The 20,457-nt window shown below is 43.6% G+C and overlaps 1 protein-coding gene and 1 long non-coding RNA gene across 6 annotated transcripts in view; one reads left to right on the forward strand and one right to left on the reverse strand.

Moving 5' to 3' along the window:
• LOC105487952 (cytokine dependent hematopoietic cell linker) overlaps nucleotides 1-20,457 on the forward strand; it is a 246,312-nt gene that overhangs the window by 105,206 nt on the left and 120,649 nt on the right. The window lies entirely within an intron of this gene.
• LOC139362454 (uncharacterized) lies at nucleotides 961-5,898 on the reverse strand. 2 transcript variants are annotated; one of them, XR_011621534.1, is made up of 3 exons: nucleotides 5,750-5,898; nucleotides 4,781-4,922; nucleotides 961-1,070 (listed from the first exon to the last, which is right to left on the reverse strand). It is a non-coding gene; the product is annotated as an uncharacterized lncRNA (long non-coding RNA). The 2 variants fall into 2 exon arrangements; XR_011621535.1 differs by lacking the exon at nucleotides 961-1,070 and adding an exon at nucleotides 1,585-1,695.

The following is a 20,457-nucleotide window of genomic DNA, read 5'->3' on the forward strand; positions in this document are numbered from 1 at the left end:
CTTGATGTGGGCGTCCCCTCACAGATGCCTGGTGGGTGTTAGCACCTCCTCGCTCTGCCCCAGCTGTGCCCACTTCCGATCCCTAAGACATGTAAATATCAGGGTGTCTCATCTGTGAACACCCCATGGCCTTGACTCTCAGGCTGCCAGCACGTCTGGGAAAGGGAGCCTGCCCTCCCTCTCTTCCTGGAAGCTCAGACCAGGTCAGTGCCAAGAATAGCCACTACTTGTTGAAGAAGGACCTTCACACAGCCTGTGAGGGTGGCAGGCATAGGTGTAAAGGAAAAATTTCTCCTTCATCCTCTGAAGTTTCACTGATAAATCAACTCATGAGAGGCAGATAAATTGGAGAAAACACATGCAAATTTATCTGACCATAGTTTGAGGTGACACGGAAGCCCTCAGAATGGAGACCCAACCCCTACATGGGGCACAGAAGCTTATAAACCATCTTGAGGTTACAGAAAGAATGGGGGCATGGGAGCTGGTCATACAGGTCATGGGAGGGGAAAGAAGAGGACTTCTGTTGAGGGACAGTAAATGGTTACTGGGGAGAATTTAATAGGCTTAAAGAACAGGCAATCATCTGGGACAAGCTCTGTTGGGTCTGTACAGCAGACGATGGTTTGTGACAGAAGTCTGTCCAGGTGTGTTGACAGATCTTAGCCTTCCTTCCTGCAATATGGGTTCAGTTCATGAAAACTCAGAGAAAGGGCAGGAGGTGATTGTTTTCTTCGTTGGTAGGTCTGGACTTGAGGCAAACAGAGAACTTCAGAAAATCCTATGCTTTGAGAGAGACGGTAAGATGTGGGGAGGCCTGAAAGAGCTTAAAGCTCCTGTTTCAGTTTGGCATGTACAAAGCATCATATTTTGGGGTATCAGTTTCTGAGCCCCAACACAGGCATCGCAGTCTTTACTGAAGAAGGAGGAGCAGAGGCCACTGTGCACAGTTCGTCCCAGGGAATGAGAAGTTGAGCCCATCTCTGCCTCCAAGGCCCCTCAGCCCGTCCAACTTTCATCTTCTGCTCTATTCTCAATGTGCTGGGCCACATTCTAGGTGCTGTCATAGCCTGGAGGGCAAAGGAGAAACAGACTCTGCCTTTGACAAAGTTAACATCAATACAGACCAAAAAAGTAACTAATCTCATAAATGAATATTTGCAAACTACTATGAGTTGATTTCATCTGAGTTTTGAATGTAGCCTTGAGTTGAAATCTGAAGGACAATTAGCAAAGAGTGAAAAAAAACAAACAAGCCTCAACTTAGAGAACCACATGGAGAGAGACCTTGAATATGAAGGGAGAATGGCCCTTTTAAGGAAATGAAAGGCCAGTGAGGGAGCTTGTGTGAGGGAGAAACATCGAGATAAGCCTTCAAAGATTATTCAAGACCAGACCATCTAGGTCCATGGGGCCACTGTCCCAAGAGCAAGAAGCTGTTACAAGTTTTTAGGCATGAGAGTAATACAAACAGATACACATTTTGAAAAGCTTCCATAGGCTGCTTTCTGGAAACGGATTGGAGGAGGCCAAGAGGGTTACATGGGGTGCCAGTTAAAAGGCTGTTATCCAAGTGAGAGGTGGCGGTCTCACGTTCTGCTGACCCTCGTGTCCACGTCAGTCTCTCTAGCAGCAAAATCTGAGACCTGGATTCTGGTGCAAGTGGATTATGGGGGTAGTGCTTGCAGCAGAACCCTGTGGGGGAGAGAAAGAGACAGAAGGGGGAGGAAGCATTATGGGGAAGGCTGACCTAAACCTGATTTCTCAGTGAGTTCTGGAGCTGAGCTATATCAGACTCTGTGCAACCCAGAGGTGAGGGGCTCAGGCAGTCCGTAGCCCAGGATGCCTGTGGGAGTGGGGAATTCAACCTCTCAAACATCACCAAGCCCTGTGCCTTCTGTCAGTCAAAGGCAATCCTCCCAAAAAGGATGAAAACAGGAGTAGTTAGCAATCACCCTGCAGCAGCAGCAGGAGGAGACAGAGTCTCTGCCTCTCTGACCTTGTCCCTCTGTCCCTCTCTGTGTCCATCGCTCTCTGTCTCTCTCTCCCTGGCCCTGACAGTATCCACTACAGCTCCAATCATGGTTCCAAGTGACAATGTTGTTTGGATCAATGAATCAGACCCAACGTAGTACTCGATGTTATTAAGTAGAAGCCAAAGCTGATGATATTAAATAAGTAACCATGCAGAAGCTTATGTGGCTAATGACTTTTTGAAGGTATTATTTCCTCCAAAAGCCAGAACAGAGGGAGAAAAGTGCAAGTTTGGGAGGGCCAATTCTCATTTTGTTCAGGTTCTGAGGTCTTGGTGCAGGGCCAGGCTTTGAGGTGTGTGGGATATGCTTCCTATTCTGCATAAAGCTGGCAATTGTGTTCCAACACCTGGGACTGGGACACCTTCCAGCTCCACAGTCCTGTGGCTAGTCCTGGCCCTTAGGGAGGTGTCTGTAAAACTAACAGTTTTCATCAAGTAAAAGGAACCCATTCTCTGTGGATATCAAGTTTCCTGCCAACAGCTTCAAAGAAAAAGGAAAGTTTAAGTCTTTTGGAAAGACTTAAAGGGGAAGCTGCCCTGGACACCCCTTTGACCTCTGGCTGATGTAGTAAAGTGCTTGGGTGAAGTTTACAGAGCCTGGCCCTATCATGACAACCAGATTCTAGAGCTAGTCTATGGATGAAATGTGGCACAAAATCTCCCCCTGTTTTACAGGTGAAGAAGCCGAGGCAGGGAGAGGCTGAGCAGCCTGCTCAAAGAACACAAGGGTAGTGAGAGGCAGAACCAGGAGTAAAGTGTAAAGCACGTGGCATCACGCTCCACATCAGACGTGAAACCACACGTCCGCAACTGTGAATTGGGGAAATTGTTAAAACACGTTATGACAGTGACATTATAAACTGTAATGCAGTCATGAAATATGATTTCATGGAGGCACATCTCATATTCACATACCATAATGCATATATTTTTACCAAAAATTATTATTTACATACATGTGTGCCATAAACCAGAACAGATCAACGTTTGTATTATACGATTTTTATTTTTCTGTTTTTTTCTTATCCTTTTCTCAATTTTCTCCAAATGTTAATTTTGTAATAAAAATATTCTATAAATATAAACTTAAAAACTAAATTTCAAAAAAGAAAGGAAAGGGGAAAGTGAGCAGGGAGAAGATGACTTTCTCCAGTTGTCTTACAGGAAAGAAAGAATTTGGTGTGAATAGATGACATTCGAGAGAATCAGAGGAAAGGCAGATGGGTTGATGTGGGTCAACAAAATAAAAAGAAGCAAGAGAAGGAGAGCATGAATGAGAAACAGAAAAGGGAGACAGCAACTGTCTGTCTAAAATCTAGGCAACCTGGAGATAAAAACTGGTCAGATCATTGCCCTCAGAGCAAACCTCACTTCACAGATGTAGCAATGGGATGCAGGGTTCTGAAACCACTTCCTCAGCTCTGCGGGGACTGAGGCAGAGCTGTACTGGGCAGGCAGACACTGTACAGCAGACAAGGCATGAGCCCCAGCCAGGGAGACCTGGGTTTGAAGTCAGCACCACCCCCAACCAGTCAAAGTGCACAAGTGAAGGATGTCCCCCAAGATTCAGCCTCTACCGCTGAAAGGTGGGAATCATTTCCACACACAAATGCTTCTGTGAAGGTTCAATTTAAAAAACAGTTGAAATGAATGTGCCCAGTACAGAGAAGGTCATAATACATTGGCTTCCTTCTGTAGTCTAGAGAATTCCTTCCCTGTATGAGAACCCTTAGCCTTGAGCTACGTTGGCCTCAGATGTGTCAGTAGGAGTTTGATTGGTAACGGACCTGGTTTCTGCTTTCTGACTCTCTGTCTCTCCCTGTCTATCTCTGCCTCTGTCTCTGTCTCTCTGTCTCTCGGTGTCTCTCTCTGTTGCTCTGTCTCTGTCTTTCCGTCTCTGTCTCTCTCTGTCTCTCTTTATTTCCTGCTGTCTCTGTCTCTCTGCTTTTCCCCGTCTATCTCTGCCTGTCTTGTCTCCGTCACTCTGTCTCTCTGTCTTTCTGACCCTGTCTCTCTTTCTCTGTGTTTTAGTCTCTGTCTCTGCCTCTGCCTCTCTCTATCTCTGTGTCTCTCTGTCTTTCTGACTCTGTCTGTCTGTCTCTCTCACCGTGTCTCTCTGTCTCTCTCTCTCTCCCTCTCACACACAAGCACATGCACCCGCACATGCCTGTAGTACAATAACCATCTGGCACTCTTCATTTCCAAAGTCTATTGATGATGTCACTGGGTCTAAGGGGACCAGTCCACTGGAAAGGGAGTAGCCCAGAAGGGCCAAGCTCGGGGCAGAGGCAGCGAGAAAAGCAAACACAAATTGTTGAAATAACCTCCCTGTGGTATCAGCCTGTCATGTTTGCCCCCTTTCTCTCCCTTTGTACACCGAACACGTCCCTCGGCAGAGTGGAGGACAGCTCTGCTTCAATTACATCGGTTAATGCTTCCCTATCACAGCAATGCTCAAATCTTGCCAGCCATCCCTAGGGCCTGGTGGATTGGTCTGTTAAAATCCTGCGTGGCTTTATAGCACCATGGGCAAGAGATCTTCCTATCAAAGGCATCTCTGAGCTAATGCTACTGTGATCTTGGCGTGCCTGCAGCTTTGGGCATGAAAGATGGGTTCACATTCACAATACCGTGATGGTTATTATTCTACTGCCCAGTAAAACTACATAATTTGTCCTTGAAAACTACCAAGAAAGACATCCCAGACTCTTGTCTTACAGGAATTGAGAAAACGTTAAGTCCAACCTGAGTTTCCACCCATAAGTGTAGAGATGTTGGGCCGGTCATCTCCCTCTGTAAGTCTATTTCTCACAGTCATAACACAAAAAGTTTGGACAGAATCACCATTTCCCAAGGTGTGTTCCTCCAAATGCTAGTCATCAAGATTCTGCAAAAGAATAAAATGAGTTGTTTCATAACCAAATACTATGGGAAGCAGCTCAAACTCTCTTGAGTTTCATGATGCTTGTTGGCGTATTAAAGATCCTGAGAAGTCCTGCAGGAAGTATGCCTGTTGTATTTGCTATCAAATAAGTTAAAAAAAAAAAAAAAAAACTGGCCAGGTGCAGTGGCTCACGCCTGTAATCCCAGCACTTTGGGAGGCCAAGGCGGGTGGATCACGAGGTCAGGAGATCGAGATCATCCTGGCTAACACGGTGAAACCCCGTCTCTATTAAAAATACAAAAAATTAGCCGGGCATGGTGGCAGGCGCCTGTAGTCACAGCTACTCGGGAGGCTGAGGCAGGAGAATGGCGTGAACCCGGGAGGCGGAGCTTGCAGTGAGCTGAGATCACACCACTGCAGCCCAGCCTGGGCGACAGAGCGAGCTAGAGTCCATCTCAAAAAAAAAAAAAAAAAAAAAAAAACTACTGGACACTAATCTTTGTGGAGTATCTACTGTTTAATATGGCTTGAGGTTATCTTGCTTATCTTTATGGAATATCTACTGTTTAACATGGTTTGAGGTGAGGGTTCAGCAAAGCACACTAGTGCTTACCTGTTCCAGCATCTGCATTCCTCCAGCTGACACGCTCTGGATTGTTTAGATTGTGTAAACCTAAACCACTCAGGCTATTTGCTTTTGCATCTAAAGATGGGGAAACTAAAAAGTGTTCTTTTCAGAAAATTCTAGGTTGTTGCAATCCCTGGGACACCATCATTTCACAGGAATGTATGTTTTAGACACATCTCAACGTTTTACATTAAGCACGTACCTTGCTACATGTAACATTTAACGTGTTTTCTTCCTTTCTTCACTTGTCTACACTTGTTATCTTCCTTCAATCATGCACATTTCTTACCCTTTAAGAGAAGACATCACTGTCCTGACTCGGAGTTCCATGGAAGGTTTTCTAGCGTTGGCTTCTCCTTCTGTAGCGACTGTATTTTTCATTATCTGAGCACTTTTCACACTGAACTGAAATTGCTTATTTGCCTATTTCCCTTCTAAATGAGGAATTCCTACAGGTCAGGACACAAACTTTTAAGTATTTTATCACCTGTATGGTTAACACTTAATATGTAAAACTTACTTTAGATATTGTTTGTATATCTCATTCATTTAAATATTATGTCAAGCACCATCTTATTTAATCCTCTCAATTATCCAATGAAGTAGAAGTTGGCCCTTCACCTGATTTATTGATGAGGAATTGGAAACTTAGAAACATGTACTGGCATTCCCTAAGCTTTAGAGGCTACATAATTGCAAGGTTAGGGGCTGAAATTTGAACCCAGACACAGTCAGATTCCAGAACTCTTACTCTGGCCACCGTATTATATTACCCAGAGGCACTGAGGAGATGCTCAACAAAAATTTGTTGAAAGAGAAATGTATGAGACTTTATTAAAAGAGCATCCTATAAGACGGCTGCTTCTCTGATTTTACATACTCTAAATCTTGGAGTGAATGGTCCATGAATCCTCTCCAACCCAGGTATCCATCTCGAAAAACCTAGAGAGGGATTTGTTAAGTCAGGAGTTCATGAAGCTGATCAATGACTTAACTAAGTAATGAGAGACTCATTTTCTGGAATGAGAACTGTAGGTAATGCAGATTTTTAATTAATATATAACAGCTTTATTGAGGTATAATTTACTGCTATGGACTGAATATTAGTGTTTCTCCCAAACTGACATATCGAAGCCCTAGTTAATCCCCAATGCAATAGTATTTAGGGGTGGGGCCTTCGGGACATAAATGCGGTCATGGGGATAAGGTTGTGGGAATGAAACCTCTATGAAGAAATCAATGCCCTTGTAAGGGATGAAGGGACCAGAGCTCCCTCTCTCCACCAAGTGAGGACACAGTAAGGAAGCAGTGTTTGTAAGCCAGGAAGGGAGCCCTCATCAAGAACTTGACAATGCTGGCACCCTGATCTTGGACTTCCAGCCACCAGAACTGTGAGAAATAAATGTTTATTATTCAAACCACCCAGTCCATGCTATTCGGTTATAGCAGCCCAAGCTGACTGAGACATTTTCATAATAAAAATCATTGTTATATACTCAAAATGGGCGAATTTCATAGTATACATTTTGTATGCATTTGTACTGCTGTTCCTTCAACCAAACCATGACAAGTTTTAATACAAAAATTATGTTCTTTCTTGACAAAGAACGGGTGAAAACCTCCAGATGGTGTGGGTGCCCCCTTTCTGTCCTATACTGTTTCAACCAAGGTTGGGCAAAGACCTTCTTTCCTTGGTCAGGGCCCTCATGCCTGTATTGCAGTTAGCCATGAGTTGTTGTAGCCTGCCACATCCCCTCATGAATTGTAAGCTCTCGAAGGAAAATGACATTTCTTTTACATTTTTAAATGAACCCAAGAATAAACAAAGTGGCACACTTGTCTGGAGAAAACGTAAGGCTTGAAATCAGGTGACCCAAGTTTGCCTCCCAGCATCCTTCCTTTAAAACTATATGACCACAAGCCTCAATTTCCCCATCAATATAATAGGAATAATACCATTATAACCCCGGGTTCCAGGCTGACTATGCCCCCAACAATCCATATGGTATTTACCAAATAAAGGGGTACAGAGGGCAAAGACTTTTAAATATTTTCTACTCCTTGAAATCTTTGATGCCTGAATTTTAAGAACTCAAATTTCCAAACAAAAACTTTTTTCTTAGTCTCTAAGCAGCCATTGTTCCCAAACCACTTGCTTTTATGACCTAGACTGCAAATAACAAGTCCTATTTTGCTCAGATGAAAGAGTGATTTGAGAACCATTTAACGGTGTACACTTCCTCAGCATCGCAATCACAGAAATACCTGGGCTAAATGGCGCAGTGCTGATCCACTGTGAAAATTTGTAGAGTGTTCAATTACCCTTAGAATTGTTCATCTTTTACCTGTGGAGCCCCAGAGTCTAATCACAGGACAATAGGCTGCAGCTGGAAAATTTTTCACAGCACACAAAGAAAGTTCACAGAGAAGCCACAGGCCCCAGACCCCACCTGGAAAGTGAATTGTCCTGCATTTTACAGCACATGCATCATCCCTTTCTTCACAGTGTGTTCCTAATGTCCTCCTGGAGGGACAGAATAATAAATAATAACGATAAATCTGACATTGGCTTAGCAAATCTAAGGACAGAATTAATTCAAGGGCTACAGATTCCAGGGACTAGCATTTGTGGATCTTAACTGGATCTGAATGGATTCAGACATATGTCACATTTCTGGCCCCAAGTCTACTGAAGATTCTGCTCTTGACTCAAAGGACACTCACTGGACCCCAAAATGGAAAGGCCTCCAATGACACTTAGTTTTCTTAGATTGAATGATAGACTTCTTCATTTATTCCTTATTCCACAAACAGTTAGTACTTGTCAACTATCTTCCAGCGACTCTGCTTGGGGCTGCAATTAGAAAACAGATAAAATACAATCCCGGCCCTCAAGAATCCCCCTGTCCGAGGTGTCCTGTTACCGTTCTGCCCTCTCCAGGAAGACGCTTGTATCGCGTTTCAAGGACATACTGTGGGAAACGGCCTGGGCTTAGAGCCAAACGGAAGAGTCTGGCCTGCAGCAGCCACTTACCCCTTGCTGACTGAGGTACTGAGGTAGGGTTTTTTGGTTTTTTGTTGTTTTGTTTTTGAGTTGGAGTCTCGCTCTGCCGCCCAGGCTGGAGTGCAGTGGTGCAATCTCGGCTCACTGCAAGCTCTGCCTCTCGGGTTCCCGCCATTCTCCTGCCTCAGCCTCCCGAGCAGCTGGGACTACAGGTGCCCCATACCACGCCCGGCTTTTTTTTTTTTTTTTTTTTTTTTTTTTTTTTGTATTTTTAGTAGAGACGGGGTTTCACCGTGTTAGCCAGGATGGTCTCGATCTCCTGACCTCGTGATCCGCCCGCCTCAGCCTCCCAAAGTGCTGGGATTACAGGCATGAGCCACCGTGCCCGGCCTCAGGTAGGGTTTTTACCCTCCTTAGCCTCAGGTTCTTCAACTGTAAAATGGCAGGAAAGCAAGCCAGCAGTTACAGCACTGTACTGTCAATATTATAAGAGAAATAAGCACAGAGCACCAGGAGAATTAGGAGCCATGGAACAGGTGCAGGCAGGCACCACACGCTAAAGAAGGTAGAACTGGGTGTCAGTTTTGAGAGCAGAGTAAGAGCAAACTGACTCTAGAAGTGTGGGGGAGCCCTGCAGCCTAGGCATGAGAAACCTTCTGGATATGAGATGCTGCGTGCTCTGGGAGGAATTAATGGCACCTTTAGAGAAAAATGCAAGGGGATGGGAAAGCTTGGTTAGAGGGAGCCCTAACAAACTGAGTGGCTCAGATAAAATCGGTGACAATTGTTTGACAGTTAAGTCAGTGCCTGAGTGAGGTGACTTTAGGATAAGTGGGTTTCTGGCATTGATGTTGACATGGATACTCTAGGTGACAAAACCTCGCTGAAAAGGACAAAGCATTGGGTTCCAAATGAAGCAACAGTCTCCTAGTAAAATAGCGCATCTCAGGAACGAAGTTAGTTACGGCTACTACAGATCGTGTGACTGGAGTGTACAGCTTCCCGTTTCCAGATTCAAATCCTTCATTTTCACAATGACGAGTTGTGAGTGCTTAGGCTCTGAGGAAAGGGAGGAGGATGTGTCTAAGAGGAGACCATGCTCGGTTCTCTCCCTTTTTCTTAATGCACAGAATTTCTCACTTGGCCGTGAAGAGCAGAGAAAGGAAGGGACTGTCCAGGCTACAGATTTCTCACATTCTTGTGTGAAAAGAAAACAGGGGCTGGTGAATGAGGCTCCCTCTTTCTGTACCATTGAAACCCACTAGTGAATATTAAGGTAGAGTATTGTGGGAAAACGCCCTGGGCTTTGAGTCAGGCAGAAGAGTCTGGCCGGCAGCAGCCACTTACCTCTTGGTGACTGGGGTAGGGTTTTTACCCTCCTTAGCCTCAGTTTCTCCATCTGTAAAATAGAAATAGGAATGCCAGCTCCACACGATGCTGAAAAGACTACTTGAGAGTCTGTGTGGATCACACAGCACATCATGCGGACCGCCTTTCTATTTGTTGCTGTTTGTTTAATTCCGTATTTTGTAGATCAGAGAGATCTATTCCAACCCATTCATTTGCTAAATGTCCCTTTTCCTTTCCCTTTTATTTATTTTCCTTTTTTTTTTCTTTTTCCACCCCAACCCCTCCTGCACACACAAACACACCTATGTTTCCTGCAGAAATGAAGCTAATTCCAACACTCAATTAGTGAAGTCATTGCCACAGAGAGTAGCCAAGGTGCTTTGAGAGGGATGGTAACTCATAACATTTCATTTTATTTCGAACAGGGTTAACCACATCATTATTACCAAAACACAGTCCCAAAGGCTCCATCTGTCTCCCATTGATGTCTATTCATGGTTTGCTGGCAGCAGTTCAAGGAGTCTGACCGGTTTAAAAACACAAAGCTCCTGAAACCAGAGCGAGTTTATTTTCCTAGCAGGTGATTACAATGCTTAGCTCTAATTTAGTGTGAAAGGGCTCCAGTGATAGGCACTGTTAGCTTGAATTACAGCACTTGGTCCATGACTGTTCACCTACTGCAGGTATAGCTCCAGAAGGACTAATGTGTTACCGAGTTTTGGCGGAGCTGAGCAACTGGAAGTGTAGAACACAGAGCTATTCACAGATTTTCTGTGGTCAAAGACAGAGCCTGAGATACTCATTGATGACTGATCAAGGCTAAAAGAATGCTGACAACATGTACTTTTCTCCTGAACCTTCTTTTAGATATAAATTTACTTAGGTATACAATATGGTTTGGATCTGTGTCTTCACCCAAATCTCAGGTCCAATTGTAATGCCCAGTGTTGGAAGTGGAGCCTGGTGGGAGGTGATCGGATCCAGGGGCCAGAGTCCTCATGAATGAGTCAGCACCATCCCCTTGGTGCTGTTCTCATAATAGGGAGTGAGTGAGTTACTGTGAGATATGGTTGTTTGAAAGCATACAGTACCTTCCCCCTTTCTTTCCTGCTCCTGCTTCTGCCATGTAAGATGTGCCTGCTTCTGCTTCACTTTCTGCCATGATTGTAAGTCTCCCGAGGCCTCCCCAGAAGCAGAAGCAGCTGTGCTTCCTGTACAGCCTGCAGAACTGTGAGCCAATTAAACCTCTTTTCTTTATAAATTACCCAGTCTCAGGTGTTTCTTTATAGTAGTGCAAGAATAAACTAAAACGGCATATTTTACATGTCATATAATTCACCCATTTTAAAGTATACTATTCAACGATTTTTTAGTAAATTCACCAACTTGTGTAACTATCACTATAAATCAGTTCTGGAAGATTTCCATCAACCTTATAAGATTTCTTATGCCTGTTTAGTGTTGATCCCAGTCCCCCACCCCCACTCACTTCCCCAGGCAATTACTAATCTACTTTTTTCTCTTCAGATTTTCCTTTTCTGGATTATTTCACACAAATGGAATTATTCAATAGGTGGTGTCTTGTGTCTGGCTTCTTTCACTTATAATATTTTTGAGGTTAGTTGATGTAGCGTGTATAACAGTTTATCCATTTTTATTGCTAAATAATATTCCATTGCATGATTATACATTTTGTCTATCTAACTCACCAATTTATGGGCATTTGGATTGTTTTCCATCTGGGGCTCTTATGGATAATACTACTAAGAAGGTTCGTGTATAAGTCTTTGTGTGAACATACATTTTTATTTCTCTTGGGTAGATACCTAAGAGAAGTATTACTGGGTCATATGGTATAGCTATGTTCAACTTTTTAAGAAATCATCTCCAGAATCTTGATTCTCTTATAGAAGCTCATTTCCTCTTTGCTCCCCAACTAAAACACTAGTGATTCAGATGTAAGGAACACACCTCCACAGCTCTCCCTATGGCCCAGGATGAAAATCAAAAACAGAAGCAAACAAAGCTGTTTTTTCTCTCCTGATTACACTCATAGCAGAAAAGCACAGAGTTGAAACCACAAAATGAGCCCGCCAAAGAAGTAACAAACTCTTTGTTCCCTCTTTTTCAGTCCTTTCTGGCTATACAGTACAAGTAAAACAAAATAACAGTAGAGATACTGAAAATCAAACCATAAGCTTCAAAAGTCTGTCTTGGCTCATGGATCACTTGCTAAAGCCTTTATTTTTAATGTTCTGAGCAAAGATTAACTATTATTTCATTGCAATTTAATTTACCAGAGAGTTTTACAAACCTACCAAGTGCCTAGTACAGAAAATGATGGAAGTAGAAGTTTCCAATGAGCAGCTTCTAGTCCCACTGGTGAGAAATCCATACCTTACGATCACATATCACATGGTAGTTTGTAAGGGGATTTTGGATTTTTTCTCCCCTTTTGCACACATCAATCCTGTTAACAAAGATTCTTTTAGGGGGAGAAGAGAAAAGGAAGATTGAACTTGGATCGTCTCCAGTTTTATATCTCCAGCTATGAACAATAGATGATGGGGAGTTGAACTTGGAGAACAGCTAAACAAATACTGAAAGTATTAGCATATTAGGCAAGGGATAAGGAGGTTCCTTAATTTATATATGTATGCATTGGGATGGGGAGGGGAGGAAAGAGAGGGAGGGGAGAAGTTCTATGGGATTTTTGTTTCTTTTGTGTTGCTGTTCTTGAAAGGATAGTAGCATTAACTTATATTGTGCACTCACTCTCACACCTAAGACACTATTACTGTTTCCACTTTAAAGATAAGAAGCATGTGGATCAGAGCAGTAAAATCACTGTTAGGCCAGAAGCCCAAGGTTTCATCCTAGGAGTGCCATGTGCTATTTCTGACCCCCAACCTGAGTTTGTTCTACCACAGGACATGATAAATGGCAATGCTTTAAGGTGGGTTAGCCAGTGGTGTTCTGGTAAATTTTAATAAATGTTGAACAACTCTCTAGAAAAAAAGTATATATACACACATATATATATATATACACAACTTTGTTATAAGTGTTACCAGTATAAAAGTTATATAGTACATAATTTATAAATAATAATGAAATATACAGTATTCTTCATTATAAATTCCATATAGTCAGTTGCTTCTCATAGAATTATTTCATCGATTTTTACTGAACTCTCATATCTTTAGCAAATCCATGGTTGTAATTGACAAATGAGTATAGTTCTGACATCAATATTGGTTGCTATTTTCCTTTGTATTAATGAGTTAAATAAAAGTGGAACAACAAAGAAATAGGAGAACTTTACTTGCTCTTCAGAGATGTGGGCAACTTTGTTGAATCAGATAATATTGGAAGAATATATCCTCTTTGTGCTATTCACAATGTTGTAGATATTGACACAGCACACTTTTAAGTTAAATCTGCTTTATTAATGTTTCCTCCATTATCTTCTTAAGTCTAATGTGTCAACAAAGCAATAAACTAAACCCTGATTTGTAGCATGTGCCAATTTCTGTGGTGTAATTACTCCCACAGTGGCCAATGTCCAGCAGCAAATATGACTTCACTAAAGTGAGAGTGGTGAAGAGATAAACAGTAGCATATTTTCACCATTCAGATAAAATAGATGTACATAATATCAAGACTATAGGTAAGAGCGAAATGTAATAAAGTAATTAGAAAGTGATGCATTTTGTATATTCATTGTATTTGCTTTTAGTCTAATTTTGTCAGTTATAATTTTATATAATTTAATTTTTAATAATGACTGTTTAACAACTGGTGTGCAAAATTCCTGAAACTTTAATGCAGAAATCAGCTCTGCTGGGCCAGCTTCAGCACACCACTGATAACTCAATATTCCGTCTGCTCTTCTTCTTCCTCTCCATGCAGGTCTGACATTGAATGCCTCCTTTATTACTGATTTTCTATGAAAATGTTTCAGGCTTTATCAGAACACTACCATTGACTAGTTGACCTTGGAAAAATATTTGACCTTAGAGAGTCATTTCATTATTTGCACATCAAGGTTATTGTACCTTCATCATAGCACCACTGTAAAGATGGGTAAAGTAACCGAGACTGTGACAAGACAGCACACCTGCTCAGAAACTATGAGCTCGCACCCTCGTCTGCCCCTCAAAATTCCTGGGGTTTATACCTGGAGCAGGTGCATGGAGAACTCTACTGGTCCTTCTTTGCTCTTCTTTTTCATTTTTTTCTTTCTCATTGTTTGGTTTTGTTTGGTTTTGTTTCATTTTGCTTTTTGAGACAGAGTCTCACTCCGTTGCCCAGGCTCGAGTGCAGTGGCACAACCTCTGCTCCCTGCAACCTCCACCTCCCAGGTTCAAGCAATTCTCCTTCCTCCTTCTTCCTTCCTCCCTCCCTCAAGCGATTCTCCTTCCTCCTTCCTCCCTCCTTCAAGTGATTCTCCTTCATCCTTCCAATCCCAAGGAGCTGGGATTACAGGCACATGACACCATGCAGTTAGCCTGGCTAATTTTTGTATTTTTTAGTAGAGAGGTTTTGCCATGTTGGCCCGGCTTGTTTTGAACTCCTGGCCTCAGGTGATCTGCCTGTCTTGGCCTCCCAAAGTGTTGGAATTATAGGCAGGAGCCACCGCACCCAGCCTCTTTCTTGTTTCTTAAGAAAGCATCTCACCCTGTTGCCCAGGCTGGAGTAAAGTGACACAAACTTGGGTCACTGCCGACCTCCACCTTCTAGGTTCAAGCAATTCTCCAGCCTCAGTCACCTGAGTAGCTGGGATTACAAGTATGCACCACCATGTGTGACTAATTTTTGTGTTTTTAGTAGAGATGGGGTTTCACCATATTGACCAGGCTGGTCTCAAACACCTGGCCTCAAGTGATCTTCCGTCCTTAGACTTCCCAAAGTGCTGGGATTCCAGGTGTGAGCCACCACACCCAGCCCCTTCTTTGCTCTTCTAATCTCTGTTATTAGCGCACCCAGAACTGATAGCGACCAGATGACCTCTGTGACTAGGAGAGTGGGTACCCATAGGAAACAATCACAACAAGGCTCTATATGTATTGATTTTTTGATCCTTACAACAATTCTGTGACGTGTTCTCATCAACTGTATTGCAGATAAGAGAAATAAATCCCAGAGGGATCACATCAACTTTCTCTAACTTGAATGTGCACACAGATCCCGTGGCCTCTTATTACAATGCAGATTACAGTTCAGTGGTCTGGGATGGTGCCTGGGATTCTGCCTGCCTAACCAGCCTTTGGGAGATGCTGCTGGTCTGGGGACCACACTTTGACTAGCAAGAAATGGGAATTCCCAGGCTAATAAACAGATACGGCCAGTTAGCCAATTCCAAATCCCACACTCTTAATGTCCATGATATTTAACCTTCTGGAAAAGCCTAAGTCTACAAGGAGAATTCCTGGAGAAACAAGGGCATCATAGATATCTATAGAACCAAAGAAGAAAATTCAGCTCTTCCTTAAGGGAACCAGAGCTCTATGTGGATAAATCTACCATATCCAGGTCACCTGGCATCTCTGTAATGACAGTGTTTACCATTATTTGAGCCACTCATCAACGTGCTAGTTACCATACACACAAGATGTCTAACATCCCACAGAAATTTCCTACCAGCAGGCTCCATGCAGACATCTCACCCAGACATCTGCCAGGGGAGGAGAATTTAATCACTACATTTATTGGAGTTTGAGCCAGAAGACTCTCAGAGCCCAAATAATCTAAATTCCTATATTACAGCTGGAGAAATTTCAGCCTGGAGAGGGCAGGCACACTATGAGTCCGAGGTTGCTCTCTCAATCTCCAGTTGGTATGGTGGTTGCCACTGAGGGCGGCCTGGGCATTCAGGGTCCTTGGTCAGCACCTGGCTCCCTGCTTTCTCTGGAATCCTAAGCACATGCTCCAGGTGAGACAGAACCTGTCCTGCAGGTTGTCAAAGACAAAGCCGCAGAGTCAGATGAACTATGCAGGATGGAACAAGGGAAAACATGCAAAGTTGGAAGACTTGCTTTTTTAATGGTTTCCAAGGGAGCAGACATTCTGGAGAGATTAATTCTGTGTGTGAAGTCTCAGCTATTACAAAGAGGGTAACACCTCCCCTGCTCCCATCCTGTTCCATCTCCTGCTGGGGTTGTGGCAGTAGCTTCCCAAAGGGTCTCTCTGCTTCCACTTTATCCCTCAATGACATAGCTATTCTCCAGCCAGAAGACAGAGAGATCCTATTGAGTCATAATTGTTATCTTTGTGTTCCTCTGTCCGAGACCCTGATGTGGCTTCATAGCCATGGCCTAAGTCTACTGCCTCTCAATGACCTCTTGCCACATCTGCCCTGATTCTCCCAAAAGGTTCTTGGACTGTCTTCCCCATTCATCCCAGTAGGCATTCCAGTTCAGCCACGTGGACCTCATTACCTTGATTCAACTACTTAGCCACACTCCTGCCTTTGAACTTTTCATGCAGATACCCCACAGCTGATGTGCCCAGTGCCTTTTCCCTGTTCTCATCTTTCCAGTAAGGCTCACCTTGACCACCCCAAGGAGTATTCATACCCACCTGCCCACCCCTCCCAGCATTCTGATTTTCCCACCTGCTCTACGGTCCTTCCAGAGCACCTTATCACCTGCTAACATGCTATACCCATTCCTGATTCATTCTGTTTACTGTTATTGTTGTCCTTCTCTGTTCCATGGACAGAGATCCTTTTCTGCTTTGTTCCAGAGGAGTTAGGCATCTTCTTTATTTTGTTCACTGATATATCTCGAGCAGTGAGAGTAATTCTGGGCCCACACTGAACACTAAGAAAAAAATAAATGTGTTGTTGAATTCATTTTAGTAAAAATTTCTAGCCTAAATACTTATTGAGGACTTGTTCTATTCCAAGTATAGTTGTAAGCATTTTGCATACGTTATCTCATTTAATTCTTACAATATTCTCAACATATAGCAAAACCTAAACACCCTCGGTGCCAAATGCTGCTATTAAACAGTCCCTGGGGAACACAGATGAGCTGTATTGTGATGATTGACTCCCACCCTGGCTTCCTGGGTTTAACTATCTTTTGATAAGTGCTTTGAAAACCCGTGTTTCCAGATAGCATGATAAGATAGATCTGCCACACCCCAGAGCTCATCAGCGTGGGAAAGCAACTGTGTACCAACGGCAGTAGATAAGCCCTGGGGTAAATCTAGGATTCCAACCACTCTCCATTTCCATGAAACCCAGCATGACGCAATAGAGAGTAACAGTCTTTGGGTCAGACGGGCCTGATACTGAATGCCATTCAGGCGTTTACTGCTGTGCAGCTGCAGACAATATACTTGGCCTCCCTGGGCTTTTCCTCCCCATCGATAAAGTAGAAATATGGCTTAACCTGAAATGTCAACAGGAATAATTGAGAAAAGTGGCTGACACACTCTCAGCAAGACACTGTGGACATAGGATCTTTCACAGGCCAATGTGTCCATTGCCTTTTGGGGAATGATTTCAAACTCAAGTTTGGATGGACCATGATGTTGGGCAGACCTTGTACTAAAGCTCAGTTCTGTCACTTCACACCAATCTGTACTGAGCTCTTCCTGTGGGCAGGGCCCCATCCTAAGAGCTGGGAATATGGATATAAAATAAATGTCATTTTTTTTTTCACTGAGAGATGTAAGTAGGTTTCTTCAGCTCTCTAGCCGCTCGGTTACTGAGAGGATCAAATGAGATGGGTCTGGAACAAGAAAGCTTGCATCCAATGTTCACCTATGCACCTTTTCATTGTAGACATTGTGGGAATAGTGGCTGTGACATGCAGCGTTTACTGTTTCCAGAGAGAGATTTGGCCAATTGTTCATGATGGCTGCTCTTTGGGGCAGAATGCGGGCTGTAGGGAGAGAGTGGAGGGGCAGGGACCAGACCATGGAGGGCCAGTGAGCCATGTTCCAAAGATGGACTGTGACTACAGGCAGCAGCAATGCCAGATTTTAGAATGAGGATCCTGGCCACAACACAGTGAATGGACTGGAGGAAGTGAGAAGTGGAGGGAAGGAAGGGGAGAGAGTACTGGCGATTCTCACAGGACAGAAGGCAGGAGCCACCCCTTCTTTTTTTTTTTTTTTTTTTTTTTTTTTTTTGGACCTGCTGCAATCATAAAGTGTGGCACAAGGAGATAGAGGAAAGGCTATTTTCCTAGGGGGCTCCTTCTCTGGAAGCCCCTCTGGCACTCATGGGAGGCCCCTCCCAGCTTTCCTGCAGACTGCAGAAGAAGGTCCGTTACTTTTTTTTTTTTTTTTTTTGAGACTTATTCTCCCTCTGTTGCCCAGCCTGGAGTGCAGTGGCACGATTTCAGCCCACTGCAACCTCCACCTCCCAGGTTCAGGTGATTATCATGCCTCAGCCTCCTGAATTGCTGGGATTACAGGCACCCGACATGATGCCCAGCTAATTTTTGTGTTTGTTTGTTTGTTTGTTTGTTTTTGAGATGGACCCTTGCTCTGTCACCAGGCTGGAGTGCTGTAGTGCAGTCTTGGCTCACTGCAACCTCCGCCTCCTGAGTTCAAGAAATTCTCATGCCTCAGCTTCCCTAGTAGCTGGGATTACAGGCACGTGCCACCACACCCAGCTAATTTTTTTTATTTTTAGTAGAGATGGGGTTTCACCATGTTGGCCAGGATGGTCTCAATCTCCTGACCTTGTGATCTGCCTGCCTCGGCCTCCCAAAGTGCGGGGATTACAGGTGTGAGCCACTGCACCCAGCCTAATTTTTGTATTTTTAGTAGAGATGGAGTTTCACCATGTTGCCCAGGCTGGTCTCGAACTCCTGACCTCAAGTGATCCATCTGCCTCGGCCTCCCAAAGTGCTGGGATTACAGACGTGAGCCATACCATTGCCAGCCCATTATGTCTTTTTTACTTAGGCTATTTATGGGGTGTCTACTTACCGGGTACAGATCAAGTTTTTATTTTGAGGATTCATATGTGTGTGTGTGTGTGTATGCGTGTTTGTGTGCACGCACGTGCATGTGTGTGTGTTGCTTTTTTATGTTGTTTTCTATCACGCATCCAGAATCTTTCAGGCATGACCATCTATAAATTAAATTCCACCAGGAACACATCTATGGACCTATAAAAAGGGTAATTCACTGTTGTTATTGTATTTGCTCATTACATACATTGATGGTCTATTAAAAGTTACATCTCTTGACAGAAAGAGACAGAGAAAAAAAGGAGAAAGCATTTGAAAAGATGAGATGTAAGGCCTCTCTTTGTCTAGGTTCATGTATTTCCTCTTGCTGAATCAAAATTTAAACAAAAAAGAAGAGGGGGGAAAAAGCTTTTATGGGTTTTCTGGAAACCTGGGCATCAAGGATTCAGGATTATTTTCTTGTTTTCTAAATTAGATCAGCTTTTTTTGTCGTTCTCTTTTTCTCTCCCCAAGAAAATTAAAAAGATTTTAAAAAACGAGCATTCATTTAAAAGGCACATAATGAGGCTTAATTAGAAAACGAGTACTAGGGAAGTCAAGGCCAAGCAAAAGGGACCCGGATCACCTCACATGGAGCCAGAAGCTGCAGTGGAACCTTCTCTCTCTCCACATCTGGTTAGCTTGGACAGATGATTTCACTTCACAGGGTCTCATTTTCCTCATTTGTGAAATTAGCAGGTTCAAGCAGATGATATGTATTTTTCCACCCAGCTTCATGCTTTGAGATTCTTTGAGACCACAACTCTGGAAAAGGAGCTAAAATCAAATGCCACCCTCCACTTTGCACTTGCAACCCATAGGCAGTGCTGGTCTATTCTAGAATACTCTGAAACCCTTTTCTGCCTCAATAAACAAGAATTAGTTATTCCCTTGAGGCATTCCTGCCTCCAGGAGTCTTGAATCTTCTCAGGCACAAATATTTCCTCTGCTGCTCTTCTGTGTGAGGGTCTTGACAGGTGGTCCCTAATGTCAGGAAATTCAGAATTTTGGTAGAAGATGTGCATGCAAATGATGACTGTGCAGGTGGCAGTCCCTGAAGACCAAAGTCTGATCCATTTCAATGGAGAACCCAGGGCCTTACTGTGAGTCAGAAGAAGCTAGAAGACAGGAATGCAGCCCAGGTAGACTCCAGGGACTGGAAGGAGATCGGAGAATGGGCTACCTCCTGACCAATAAGGACTTCTGACTAAGTATGAATCCAACAGGCAGCAGTTAGAACTGAGTGCCAAGGGAAAGCAGGGCCAGAGCCAGGTAGACTGTCCTGAAACCAGGTAGCCATTCAAATGGTACAAAGGTAGGAGTGTGGGGAAAAGAGAGGCAGAGGGGATGACAGTCCCTTGCTCACTGGCTTGGTTCCCACTCGGCTGTCAGCTTTATGAGGGCAGCACCTAATCTGTCTTGTTTAACGTGACCCAGGCCTGTGATGAACTGAATATTTGTGTCCTTTAAGTTCCTATGTCAAAATCCCAACCACCAATGATGGTATTGTGCGGTGGGGCCTTTGAGGCCCTCATGAATGAGGCACTAATGCCCTTCTAAGAAGAAATATGAGAGATGATT

This window comes from Macaca nemestrina, chromosome 3 (assembly GCF_043159975.1).
Source record: "Macaca nemestrina isolate mMacNem1 chromosome 3, mMacNem.hap1, whole genome shotgun sequence".
Taxonomy (NCBI): domain Eukaryota; kingdom Metazoa; phylum Chordata; class Mammalia; order Primates; family Cercopithecidae; genus Macaca; species Macaca nemestrina.